Raw genomic sequence first — 14,913 nt, forward strand, 5'->3', positions numbered from 1 at the left:
ATCCTGAATATGTTTAGGATAAAGGCATACACCATTTTTGGTCCACCAGGCAGGGGCTCGGTGCAAAACAACACTACATAGTGCTATCACTTCCCATCTAAACAAAGGGTCATCTACGAAAAGTGTAAACACTAGAAATTCAGGGTAGCATTGAGGTAAATCGTACCCACATTTTGTGGATCCTGCGATGAACAATTGGAATCGGCACCATGGCGAAGTCTATGGTGTATTCAAAATTAATGTAGGAAACAAAGCTACAGCACATAGGACACTTCCACTCAAGGACGTATACTTTCAAGAAAAACAAAGAATCTCAGGTCACAGGCAACCCAACGTTTACTGCTGCTCTCTTTCCAAAAGCCTAGACTAGGATACAATCTAAATTTCCTTGGAGGAAAACATGGATGGAGAATATGTGATTCTTATCTGCAATGATATATTACAGAGCCAGGAAATCAATGAAATAACGTCACTTGCCGCCACCGGAGTGTTCTTAGTTACAATCATTCTCAGTGAATTTAGTCCCATAGAAAAAAGTGGTTTATCAAAGATATGAGGTACAGGTGGAATATAAAATTGCATCCCTTGAACGAAATGGCAGACGACAGAAATAATTACACATTTTTCAAACCCACTTATGCTTGTAGGAACGCAAAGGTCACTTGAGGAGAGGAAAAACCAGGTGTTTTCAATGAGCACAGATATCATTCCATGTAGACCAAAGTGGGAATCAAGACACCTTACTCTAAACATCAAAGGATTGAACTCAGCCCACTTTACACACCAAAAAAGTTTATTGACATCTGGTCAGAATTTGAAAAACAATTTATCGATGTCTCTCTGGAAGAGAATGAAGTGGATGCACAGAAGCAAGCAACACAGCACTGAAAATCGGCTACACCCCGTGAGAAAAATAAACTGCAAAATAAAGGCAGTGAATGAGAGATAAATACTTCGAGACTTCATTCAGGGGCTGTGTTTGAAGTTGTTTTGAGTATATATTAACACAAATAAAGATGGGACCTAAGGGAGGACACTCGTGGGTCTGAGTGTCTTCGTGAGCATGAGTCAGCAAATGCAGCCCTTGTAGAATAACACTGCCTTTCCCTGATTCCATTGACCCGAAATCCCCAAATGCAGACCACCCTTCCTACACCGAACAAATGCATGGGACAGCCACAGGATGCTACCCCATTGGAACGGGAAAAAAACATGAAAAGCCACCTCATCTTCTCATATCCTGGTGCTCGGTTTCAAGCTTTCAGCTGCTCTTCTGAAATTATCCCCACTTGGGGAAGTCAGCACTTTCAAAACACCCTTTCTTATAGCTTGGAATTGGTTCCATGGATGAACTACAATGGGGAAGAACAAGAGATGATGGCTATACATTTGGACAGGCACATGGCGCTCTAATTTCCAATGCTGAACAAGAATTGACCCAAGTCTAAGCTTGCTCTCAGAAGGAAAATTGGGCTTAAAAATTTCCTGCTGCTTTGGGACCAGTTCCCAAAGTGGGAAGTTGAGCAGGGTATCTCAGGGAGCCTATAATTCATGGCCCTGCAGGATGGTCAAAGGCACCTAATGTGGAAAAATGACTTGGGTTGAACCAGAGAAAAGAACGTGAGAGCAAGGCAGAATTTCAAATCTGGGATTTCAAGAGGGAGAAGCGTCTCGCCTGGTAAGAACCTAGAATGTGGCAGTACTTCTTCAACCATGCCTTTGTCGAAAAAGGGTGTATGCCTTTATCCTGAATATATTCCGGATAAAGGTATACACCGTTTTTGGGCAACCAGGCAGGGGCTCGGTGCAAATCAACACTACATAGTGCTATCACTTCCCATCTAAACAAAGGGTCATCTACGAAAAGTGTAAAGACTAGAAATTCAGGGTAGCATGGAGGTAAATCGTACCCACATTTTGTGGATTCCGGGATGAACAATGGCAATCGGCACCCTGGCGAAGTCTATGGTGTATTCAAAAATAATGTAAGAAACAAAGCTACAGCACATCGGACACTTCTACTCAAGGATGTATCCTTTCAAGAAAACCAAAAAACCTCAGGTCACAGGCAACCCAACGTTTACTGCTGCTCTCTTTACAAATGCCTCGACAAGGATACAATCTAAATATCTTTGGACAGAAAACATGGATTGAGAATATGTGATTCTTATCTACAATGATATATTACTGAGCCAGGAAATCAATGAAATAACGTCACTTGCCGCCAAACGAGTGTTCGTAGTTACAATCATTCTCAGTAAATTTAGTCACATAGAAAAAAGTGGTTTATCAAAGATATGAGGTACAGGTGGAATACAAAATTGCGTCCCATGAATGAAATGGCAGACGAGAGAAAGCATCACACATTTAGCAAACACACTTATGCCTGTAGGAGCGCGAAGGTCACTTGAGGTGAGGAGAAAGCAGGTGTTTTCAATGAGCACAGATACCATTCCATATAGACCAAAGAGGGAATCAAGACAACTTACTCTAAACCTCAAAGGATTGAACTCAGCCCACTTTACACTCCAAAAAAGTTTATTGACAACTGGTCAGAATTTGAAAAACAATTTATCTATGTCTCTCTGGAAGAGAATCAAGTGGATGCACAGCAGCAAGCAACACAGCACTGAAAATCGGCTACACCCCGTGAGAAAAATAAACTGCAAAATAAAGGCAGTGAGTGACACATAAATACTTCGAGACTTCGTTCAGGGGCTGTCATTGAAGTTGTTTTGAGCATATATTAACACACAGAAAGATGGGACCTAAGGGAGGACACTCGTGGGTCTGAGTGTCTTCGTGAGCATGAGTCAGCAAATGCAGCCCTTGTAGAATAACACTGCCTTTTCCTGATTCCGTGGACCCTAAATCTCCAAATGCAGACGACCCATCCTACAGCGAACACATGCATGGGACAGCCACAGGATGCTACCCCATTGGAACGGCAAACACATGAAAAGCCACCTCATCTTCTCAAAACCTGGTGCTCGGGTTCAAGCTTCTAGCCGCTTTTCTGAAAATATCCCCACTTGGGGAAGTCAGAACTTTCAAAACCCTCTTTCTTATAGCTTGGAATTGGTTCCATGCATGAACTACAACGGGGAAGAATACGAGACGATGGCTATATACTTGGACAGGCACATGGCGCTCTAATTTCTAATGCTGAACAAGAATTGACCCAAGTCTTAGCTTTCTCTCAGAAGCAGAATAGAGTTTGAAAATATCCTGCTACTTTGTGACCAGGCCTGAAAGTGGGAAGTTGAGCAGGGGATCTCAGGGAGCTTAAAATTCATGGCCCTGCAGGATGGTAAAAGGCACGTAATGTGGAAAAATGACTTGGGTTGAACCAGAGAAAAGAACTTGAGAGGAAGGCAGAATTGCAAAACTGGGATTTCAAGAGGGAGATGCGTCTCGCCTGGTAAGAACCTAGAATGTGGCAGTACTTCTTCAACTATGCCTGTGTCGAAAATGGGTGTATGCCTTTATCCTGAATATATTCAGGATAAAGGCATACACCGTTCTTGGGCAAGCAGGCAGAGGGTCGGTGCAAATCAACACTACATAATGCTATCACTTCCCATCAAAACAAAGGGTCATGTACGAAAAGTGTAAAGACCAGAAATGCAGGGTAACGTGGAGGTAAATCATACCCAGATTTTGTGGATTGTGGGATGAACAATGGCAATCGGCACCCTGGCGAAGTCTATGGTGTATTCGAAGATAAAGTAAGAAACAAAGCTACAGCACATAGGACACTTCCACACAAGGACGTATATTTTCAGGAAAACCAAACAACTTCAGGTCACAGGCAACCCAACCTTTACTGCTGCTCTCTTTACAAAAGCCTCGACTAGGATACAATCTAAATTTCCTTGGACGGAAAACACGGATGAAGAATATGTGATTCTTATGTACAATGATATATTACTGAGCCAGGAAATCAATGAAATAACGTCACTTGCCGCCACTGGAGTGTTCTTAGTTAAAATCATTCTCAGTGAATTTAGTCACATAGAAAAAAGTGGTTTATCAAAGATATGAGGTACAGGTGGAATATAAAATTGCGTCCCTTGAACGAAATTGCAGACGACAGAAAGAATTACACATTTAGCAAACACACTTATGCCTGTAGGAGCGCAAAGGTCACTTGATGTGAGGAAAAACCAGGTGTTTTCAATGAGCACAGATACCATTCCATATAGACCAAAGAGGGAATCAAGACAACTTACTCTAAACCTCAAAGGACTGAACTCAGCCCACTTTACACACCAGAAAAGATTATTTACTACTGGTTAGAATTTGAAAAACGATTTATCGATGTCTCTCTAGAAGAGAATCAAGTGGATGCACAGCAGCAAGCAACATAGCACTGAAAATCGGCTACACCCTGTGAGAAAAATAAACTGCAAAATAAAGGCAGTGAGTGACAGATAAATTCATGGAGACTTCGTTCAGTGGCTGTCATTGAAGTTGTTTTGAGCATATATTAACACACAGAAGGATCGGACCTAACGGAGGACACTCGTGGGTCTGAGTGTCTTCGTGAGCATGAGTCAGCAAATGCAGCCCTTGTAGAATAACACTCTCTTGCCCTGATTCCATTGACCCGAAATCTCCAAATGCAGACGACTCTTCCTACAGCTAACACATGCATGGGACAGCCACAAGAAGCTACCCCATTGGAACGGGATAAAACATGAAAACCACCTCATCTTCGCATATCCTGGTGCTCGGGTTCAAGCTTCCAGCCACTTTCCTGAAAATATCCCCACTTGGGGAAGTCAGCACATTCAAAACCTTCTTTCTTATAGCTTGGAATTGGTTCCATGGATGAACTACAACGGGGAAGAGTAAGACACGATGCCTATATATTTGGACAGGCACATGGTGCTCTAATATCAACTGCTGAACAAGAATTGACCCAAGTCTAAGCTTGCTCTCAGAAGGAGAATAGGGCTTGAAAATTTCCCGCTGCTTTGTGACCAGTTCCAAAAGTGGGAAGTTGAGCAGGGGATCTCAGCGAGCCTATAATTCATGGGCCTGCAGGATGGTCAAAGACACCTAATGTGGACAAATGACTTGAGTTGAGCCAGATAAAAAATTTGAGAGCAAGGCAGAATTGCAAAAATAGGATTTCAAGACGGGGAAGCGTCTCTCCTGGTAAGAACCTAGAATGTGGCAGTACTTCTTCAACCATGCCTTTGTCGAAAAGGGGTGTATGCCTTTATAGTGAATATATTCCGGATAAAGGCATACACCGTTTTTGGGCAACCAGGCAGGGGCTCGGTGCAAATCAACACTACATAATGCTGTCACTTCCCATCAAAACAATGTGTCATGTAGGAAAATTGTAAAGACAAAAAATGCAGGGTAACGTGGAGGTAAATCGTACCCACATTTTGTGGACCGTGGGATGACCAATGGCAATCGGCACCCTGGCGAAGTCTATGGTGTATTCGAAGGTAAAGTAAGAAACAAAGCTACAGCACATAGGAAACTTCCATTCAAGGACGTATATTTTCAGGAAAACCAAAGAACCTCAGGTCACAGGCAACCCAACGTTTACTGCTGCTCTCTTTACAAAAGCCTCGACTAGGATGCAATCTAAATTTCCTTGGACGGCAAACATGGATGAAGAATATGTGATTCTTATCTACAATGATATATTACAGAGCCAGGAAATCAATGAAAAAACGTCACTTGCCGCCACCGGAGTGTTCTTAGTTACAATCATTCTCAGTGAATTTAGTCACATAGAAAAAAGTGGTTTATCAAAGATATGAGGTACAGGTGGAATATAAAATTGCGTCCCTTGAACGAAATGGCAGACGACAGAGAGAATTACACATTTAGCAAACACACTTATGCCTGTAGGAGCGCAAAGGTCACATGAGGTGAGGAAAAACCAGGTGTTTTCAATGAGCACAGATACCATTCCATATAGACCAAGGAGGGAATCAAGACAACTTACTCTAAACCACAAAGGACAGAACTCAGCCCACTTTACAGACCAGAAAAGATTATTGACAACTGCTCAGAATTTGACAAACAATTTATCGATGTCTCTCTGGAAGAGAATCAAGTGGATGCACAGCAGCAAGCAACACAGCACGGAAAATCGGCTACACCCGGTGAGAAAAATAAACTGCAAAATAAAGGCAGTGAGTGACAGATAAATTCTTCGAGACTTTGTTCAGGGGCTGTGATTGGAGTTGTTTTCAGCATATATTAACACACAGAAAGATGGGACCTAAGGGAGGACAATCGTGTGTCTGAGTGTCTTCGTCAGCATGAGTCAGCAAATGCAGCCCTTGTAGAATAACACTGCCTTGCCCTGATTCCATTGACCCGAAATCTCCAAATGTAGACGACCCTTCTACAGCGAACACATGCATGGGTCAGCCACAGGATGCTACCCCATTGGAACGGGAAAAAACATGAAAAGGCACCTCATCTTCTCATATCCTGGTGCTCGGGTTCAAGCTTCCAGCCACTTTCCTGAAAATATCCCCACTTGGGGAAGTCAGCACTTTCAAAACCTTCTTTCTTATAGCTTGGAATTGGTTCCATGGATGAACTACAATGGGGAAGAATAAGACACGATGCCTATATATTTGGACAGGCATATGGTGCTCTAATTTCAACTGCTGAACAAGAATTGACCCAAGTCTAAGCTTGCTCTCAGAAGGAGAATAGGGCTTGAAAATTTCCCGCTGATTTGTGACCAGTTCCGAAAGTGGGAAGTTGAGCAGGGGATCTCAGCGAGCATATAATCCATGGGCCTGCAGGATGGTCAAAGACACCTAATGTGGACAAATGACTTGGGTTGAGCCAGAGAAAAGAACTTGAGAGCAAGGCAGAATTGCAAAAATGGGATTTCAAGAGGGAGACGCGTCTCGCCTGGTAAGAAACTAGAATGTGGCAATACTTCTTCAACCATGCCTTTGTCGAAAAACGGTGTATGCCTTTATCCTCAATATATTCCGAATAAAGGCATACACCGTTTTTGGGCAACCAGGCAGGGGCTCGGTGCAAATCAACACTACATAGTGCTATCACTTCCCATCTAAACAAAGGGTCATCTACGAAAACTGTAAAGACTAGAAATTCAGGGTAGCGTGGAGGTAAATCGAACCCACATTTTGTGGATTCCGGGATGAACAATGGCAATCGGCACCCTGGCGAAGTCTATGGTGTATTCAAAAATAATGTAAGAAACAAAGCTACAGCACATAGGACACTTCCACTCAAGGACATATATTTTCAAGAAAACCAAAGAACCTCAGGTCACAGGCAACCCAACGTTTACTGCTGCTCTCTTTACAAAAGCCTCGACTAGGATACAATCTAAATTTCCTTGGATGGAAAACATGGATGGAGAATATGTGATTCTTATCTACAAGGATATATTACTGAGCCAGGAAATCAATGAAATAACGTCACTTGCCACCAAAGGAGTGTTCGTAGTTACAATCATTCTCAGTAAATTTAGTCACATAGAAAAAAGTGGTTTATCAAAGATATGAGGTACAGGTGGAATACAAAATTGCGTCCCATGAATGAAATGGCAGATGAGAGAAAGCATCACACATTTAGGAAACACACTTATGCCTGTAGGAGCGCGAAGGTCACTTGAGGTGAGGAAAAACCAGGTGTTTTCAATGAGCACAGATACCATTCCATATAGACCAAAGAGGGAATCAAGACAACTTACTCTAAACCTCAAAGGACTGAACTCAGCCCACTTTACACACCAGAAAAGATTATTGACAAATGGTCAGAATTTGAAAAACAATTTATCGATGTCTCTCTGGAAGAGAATCAAGTGGATGCACAGCAGCAAGCAACACAGCACTGAAAATCGGCTACACCCGGTGAGAAAAATAAACTGCAAAATAAAGGCAGTGAGTGAGAGATAAATTCTTCGAGACTTCGTTCAGGGGCTGTCATTGAAGTTGTTTTGAGAATATATTAACACACAGAAGGATCGGACCTAAGGGAGGACACTCGTGGGTCTGAGTGTCTTCGTGAGCATGAGTCAGCCAATGCAGCCCTTGTCGAATAACACTGCCTTGCCCTGATTCCATGGACCCGAAATCTCCAAATGCAGACGACCCTTCCTACAGCGAACACATGCATGGGACAGCCACAGGATGCTACCCCATTGGAATGGCAAAAAACATGAAAAGCCACCTCATCTTCTCATATCCTGGTGCTCGGGTTCAAGCTTTCAGCCGCTTTTCTGAAAATATACCCAATTGGGGAAGTCAGCACTTTCAAAACACTCTTACTTATAACTTGGAATTGGTTCCATGGATGAACTACAACGGGGAAGAATAAGAGACGATGGCTATATATTTGGACAGGCACATGGCGCTCTAATTTCCAATGCTGAACAAGAATTGACCCAAGTCTAAGCTTGCTCTCAGAAGGAGAATTGGGCTTGAAAATTTCCTGCTGCTTTGGGACCAGTTCCGAAAGTGAGAAGTTGAGCCGGGGATCTCAGGGAGCCTATAATTCATGGCCCTGCAGGATGGTAAAAGGCACCTAATGTGGAAAAATGACTTGGGTTGAACCAGAGAAAAGAACTTGAGAGCAAGGCAGAATTGCAAAACTGGGATTTCAACAGGGAGAAGCGTCTCGCCTGGTAAGAACCTAGGATGTGGCAGTACTTTTTCAAACATGCTTTTGTGGAAAAAGGGTGTATGCCTTTATCCTGAATATCTTTAGGATAAAGGCATACACCGTTTTTGGGCAACCAGGTAGCGGCTCGGTGCAAATCAACACTACATAATGCTATCACTTCCCATCAAAACAAAGGGTCATGTACGAAAAGTGTAAAGACCAGAAATGCAGGGTAACGTGGAGGTAAATCGTACCCACATTTTGTGGATTGTGGGATGACCAATTACAATCGGCACCCTGGCGAATTCTATGGTGTATTCGAAGATAAAGTAAGAAACAATGCTACAGCACATAGGACACTTCCATTCAAGGACGTATATTTTCAGGAAAACCAAAGAACCTCAGGTCACAGGCAACCCAACGTTTACTGCTGCTCTCTTTACAAAACCCTCGACTAGGATACAATCTAAATTTCCTTGGACAGAATACATGGATGGAGAATATGTGATTCTTATCTACAATGATATATTACAGAGCCAGGAAATCAATGAAATAACGTCACTTGGCGCCACCGGAGTGTTCTTAGTTACAATCATTCTCAGTGAATTTAGTCACATAGAAAAAAGTGGTTTATCAAAGATATGAGGTACAGGTGGAATATAAAATTGCATCCCTTGAACGAAATGGCAGATGACAGAGAGAATTACACATTTAGCAAACACACTTATGCCTGTAGGAGCGCAAAGGTCACATGAGGTGAGGAAAAACCAGGTGTTTTCAATGAGCACAGATACCATTCCATATAGACCAAGGAGGGAATCAAGACAACTTACTCTAAACCTCAAAGGACTGAACTCAGCCCACTTTACACACCAGAAAAGATTATTGACAACTGGTCAGAATTTGAAAAACAATTTATCTATGTCTCTCTGGAAGAGAATCTAGTGGAAGCACAGCAGCAAGCAACACAGCACGGAAAATCGGCTACACCCGGTGAGAAAAATAAACTGCAAAATAAAGGCAGTGAGTGACAGATAAATTTTTCAAGACTTCGTTCAGGGGCTGTGATTGGAGTTGTTTTCAGCATATATTCACACACAGAAAGATGGGACCTAAGGGAGGACAATCGTGGGTCTGAGTGTCTTCGTCAGCATGAGTCAGCAAATGCAGCCCTTGTAGAATAACACTGCCTTGCCCTGATTCCATTGACCCGAAATCTCCAAATGTAGACGACCCTTCTACAGCAAACACATGCATGGGTCAGCCACAGGATGCTACCCCATTGGAACGGGAAAAAACATGAAAAGGCACCTCATCTTCTCATATCCTGGTACTCGGGTTCAAGCTTCCAGCCACTTTCCTGAAAATATCCCCACTTGGGGAAGTCAGCACTTTCAAAACCTTCTTTCTTATAGCTTGGAATTGGTTCCATGGATGAACTACAACGGGGAAGAATAAGACACGATGCCTATATATTTGGACAGGCATATGGTGCTCTAATTTCAACTGCTGAACAAGAATTGACCCAAGTCTAAGCTTGCTCTCAGAAGGAGAATAGGGCTTGAAAATTTCCCGCTGATTTGTGACCAGTTCCAAAAGTGGGAAGTTGAGCAGGGGATCTCAGCGAGCCTATAATTCATGGGCCTGCAGGATGGTCAAAGACACCTAATGTGGACAAATGACTTGGGTTGAGCCAGAGAAAAGAACTTGAGAGCAAGGCAGAATTGCAAAACTGGGATTTCAATAGGGAGAATCGTCTCTCCTGGTAAGAACCTAGGATGTGGCAGTACTTCTTCAAACATGCCGTTGTCGAAAAAGGGTGTATGCCTTTATCCTGAATATGTTTAGGATAAAGGCATACACCATTTTTGGTCCACCAGGCAGGGGCTCGGTGCAAAACAACACTACATAGTGCTATCACTTCCCATCTAAACAAAGGGTCATCTACGAAAAGTGTAAACACTAGAAATTCAGGGTAGCATTGAGGTAAATCGTACCCACATTTTGTGGATCCTGCGATGAACAATTGGAATCGGCACCATGGCGAAGTCTATGGTGTATTCAAAATTAATGTAAGAAACAAAGCTACAGCACATAGGACACTTCCACTCAAGGACGTATACTTTCAAGAAAAACAAAGAATCTCAGGTCACAGGCAACCCAACGTTTACTGCTGCTCTCTTTCCAAAAGCCTAGACTAGGATACAATCTAAATTTCCTTGGAGGAAAACATGGATGGAGAATATGTGATTCTTATCTGCAATGATATATTACAGAGCCAGGAAATCAATGAAATAACGTCACTTGCCGCCACCGGAGTGTTCTTAGTTACAATCATTCTCAGTGAATTTAGTCCCATAGAAAAAAGTGGTTTATCAAAGATATGAGGTACAGGTGGAATATAAAATTGCATCCCTTGAACGAAATGGCAGACGACAGAAATAATTACACATTTTTCAAACCCACTTATGCTTGTAGGAACGCAAAGGTCACTTGAGGAGAGGAAAAACCAGGTGTTTTCAATGAGCACAGATATCATTCCATGTAGACCAAAGTGGGAATCAAGACACCTTACTCTAAACATCAAAGGATTGAACTCAGCCCACTTTACACACCAAAAAAGTTTATTGACATCTGGTCAGAATTTGAAAAACAATTTATCGATGTCTCTCTGGAAGAGAATGAAGTGGATGCACAGAAGCAAGCAACACAGCACTGAAAATCGGCTACACCCCGTGAGAAAAATAAACTGCAAAATAAAGGCAGTGAATGAGAGATAAATACTTCGAGACTTCATTCAGGGGCTGTGTTTGAAGTTGTTTTGAGTATATATTAACACAAATAAAGATGGGACCTAAGGGAGGACACTCGTGGGTCTGAGTGTCTTCGTGAGCATGAGTCAGCAAATGCAGCCCTTGTAGAATAACACTGCCTTTCCCTGATTCCATTGACCCGAAATCCCCAAATGCAGACCACCCTTCCTACACCGAACAAATGCATGGGACAGCCACAGGATGCTACCCCATTGGAACGGGAAAAAAACATGAAAAGCCACCTCATCTTCTCATATCCTGGTGCTCGGTTTCAAGCTTTCAGCTGCTCTTCTGAAATTATCCCCACTTGGGGAAGTCAGCACTTTCAAAACACCCTTTCTTATAGCTTGGAATTGGTTCCATGGATGAACTACAATGGGGAAGAACAAGAGATGATGGCTATACATTTGGACAGGCACATGGCGCTCTAATTTCCAATGCTGAACAAGAATTGACCCAAGTCTAAGCTTGCTCTCAGAAGGAAAATTGGGCTTGAAAATTTCCTGCTGCTTTGGGACCAGTTCCCAAAGTGGGAAGTTGAGCAGGGTATCTCAGGGAGCCTATAATTCATGGCCCTGCAGGATGGTCAAAGGCACCTAATGTGGAAAAATGACTTGGGTTGAACCAGAGAAAAGAACGTGAGAGCAAGGCAGAATTTCAAATCTGGGATTTCAAGAGGGAGAAGCGTCTCGCCTGGTAAGAACCTAGAATGTGGCAGTACTTCTTCAACCATGCCTTTGTCGAAAAAGGGTGTATGCCTTTATCCTGAATATATTCCGGATAAAGGTATACACCGTTTTTGGGCAACCAGGCAGGGGCTCGGTGCAAATCAACACTACATAGTGCTATCACTTCCCATCTAAACAAAGGGTCATCTACGAAAAGTGTAAAGACTAGAAATTCAGGGTAGCATGGAGGTAAATCGTACCCACATTTTGTGGATTCCGGGATGAACAATGGCAATCGGCACCCTGGCGAAGTCTATGGTGTATTCAAAAATAATGTAAGAAACAAAGCTACAGCACATCGGACACTTCTACTCAAGGATGTATCCTTTCAAGAAAACCAAAAAACCTCAGGTCACAGGCAACCCAACGTTTACTGCTGCTCTCTTTACAAATGCCTCGACAAGGATACAATCTAAATATCTTTGGACAGAAAACATGGATTGAGAATATGTGATTCTTATCTACAATGATATATTACTGAGCCAGGAAATCAATGAAATAACGTCACTTGCCGCCAAACGAGTGTTCGTAGTTACAATCATTCTCAGTAAATTTAGTCACATAGAAAAAAGTGGTTTATCAAAGATATGAGGTACAGGTGGAATACAAAATTGCGTCCCATGAATGAAATGGCAGACGAGAGAAAGCATCACACATTTAGCAAACACACTTATGCCTGTAGGAGCGCGAAGGTCACTTGAGGTGAGGAGAAAGCAGGTGTTTTCAATGAGCACAGATACCATTCCATATAGACCAAAGAGGGAATCAAGACAACTTACTCTAAACCTCAAAGGATTGAACTCAGCCCACTTTACACTCCAAAAAAGTTTATTGACAACTGGTCAGAATTTGAAAAACAATTTATCTATGTCTCTCTGGAAGAGAATCAAGTGGATGCACAGCAGCAAGCAACACAGCACTGAAAATCGGCTACACCCCGTGAGAAAAATAAACTGCAAAATAAAGGCAGTGAGTGACACATAAATACTTCGAGACTTCGTTCAGGGGCTGTCATTGAAGTTGTTTTGAGCATATATTAACACACAGAAAGATGGGACCTAAGGGAGGACACTCGTGGGTCTGAGTGTCTTCGTGAGCATGAGTCAGCAAATGCAGCCCTTGTAGAATAACACTGCCTTTTCCTGATTCCGTGGACCCTAAATCTCCAAATGCAGACGACCCATCCTACAGCGAACACATGCATGGGACAGCCACAGGATGCTACCCCATTGGAACGGCAAACACATGAAAAGCCACCTCATCTTCTCAAAACCTGGTGCTCGGGTTCAAGCTTCTAGCCGCTTTTCTGAAAATATCCCCACTTGGGGAAGTCAGAACTTTCAAAACCCTCTTTCTTATAGCTTGGAATTGGTTCCATGCATGAACTACAACGGGGAAGAATACGAGACGATGGCTATATACTTGGACAGGCACATGGCGCTCTAATTTCTAATGCTGAACAAGAATTGACCCAAGTCTTAGCTTTCTCTCAGAAGCAGAATAGAGTTTGAAAATATCCTGCTACTTTGTGACCAGGCCTGAAAGTGGGAAGTTGAGCAGGGGATCTCAGGGAGCTTAAAATTCATGGCCCTGCAGGATGGTAAAAGGCACGTAATGTGGAAAAATGACTTGGGTTGAACCAGAGAAAAGAACTTGAGAGGAAGGCAGAATTGCAAAACTGGGATTTCAAGAGGGAGATGCGTCTCGCCTGGTAAGAACCTAGAATGTGGCAGTACTTCTTCAACTATGCCTGTGTCGAAAATGGGTGTATGCCTTTATCCTGAATATATTCAGGATAAAGGCATACACCGTTCTTGGGCAAGCAGGCAGAGGGTCGGTGCAAATCAACACTACATAATGCTATCACTTCCCATCAAAACAAAGGGTCATGTACGAAAAGTGTAAAGACCAGAAATGCAGGGTAACGTGGAGGTAAATCATACCCAGATTTTGTGGATTGTGGGATGAACAATGGCAATCGGCACCCTGGCGAAGTCTATGGTGTATTCGAAGATAAAGTAAGAAACAAAGCTACAGCACATAGGACACTTCCACACAAGGACGTATATTTTCAGGAAAACCAAACAACTTCAGGTCACAGGCAACCCAACCTTTACTGCTGCTCTCTTTACAAAAGCCTCGACTAGGATACAATCTAAATTTCCTTGGACGGAAAACACGGATGAAGAATATGTGATTCTTATGTACAATGATATATTACTGAGCCAGGAAATCAATGAAATAACGTCACTTGCCGCCACTGGAGTGTTCTTAGTTAAAATCATTCTCAGTGAATTTAGTCACATAGAAAAAAGTGGTTTATCAAAGATATGAGGTACAGGTGGAATATAAAATTGCGTCCCTTGAACGAAATTGCAGACGACAGAAAGAATTACACATTTAGCAAACACACTTATGCCTGTAGGAGCGCAAAGGTCACTTGATGTGAGGAAAAACCAGGTGTTTTCAATGAGCACAGATACCATTCCATATAGACCAAAGAGGGAATCAAGACAACTTACTCTAAACCTCAAAGGACTGAACTCAGCCCACTTTACACACCAGAAAAGATTATTTACTACTGGTTAGAATTTGAAAAACGATTTATCGATGTCTCTCTAGAAGAGAATCAAGTGGATGCACAGCAGCAAGCAACATAGCACTGAAAATCGGCTACACCCTGTGAGAAAAATAAACTGCAAAATAAAGGCAGTGAGTGACAGATAAATTCATGGAGACTTCGT

Source organism: Kogia breviceps, chromosome 20 (genome assembly GCF_026419965.1).
Source record: "Kogia breviceps isolate mKogBre1 chromosome 20, mKogBre1 haplotype 1, whole genome shotgun sequence".
Lineage (NCBI taxonomy): Eukaryota > Metazoa > Chordata > Mammalia > Artiodactyla > Physeteridae > Kogia > Kogia breviceps.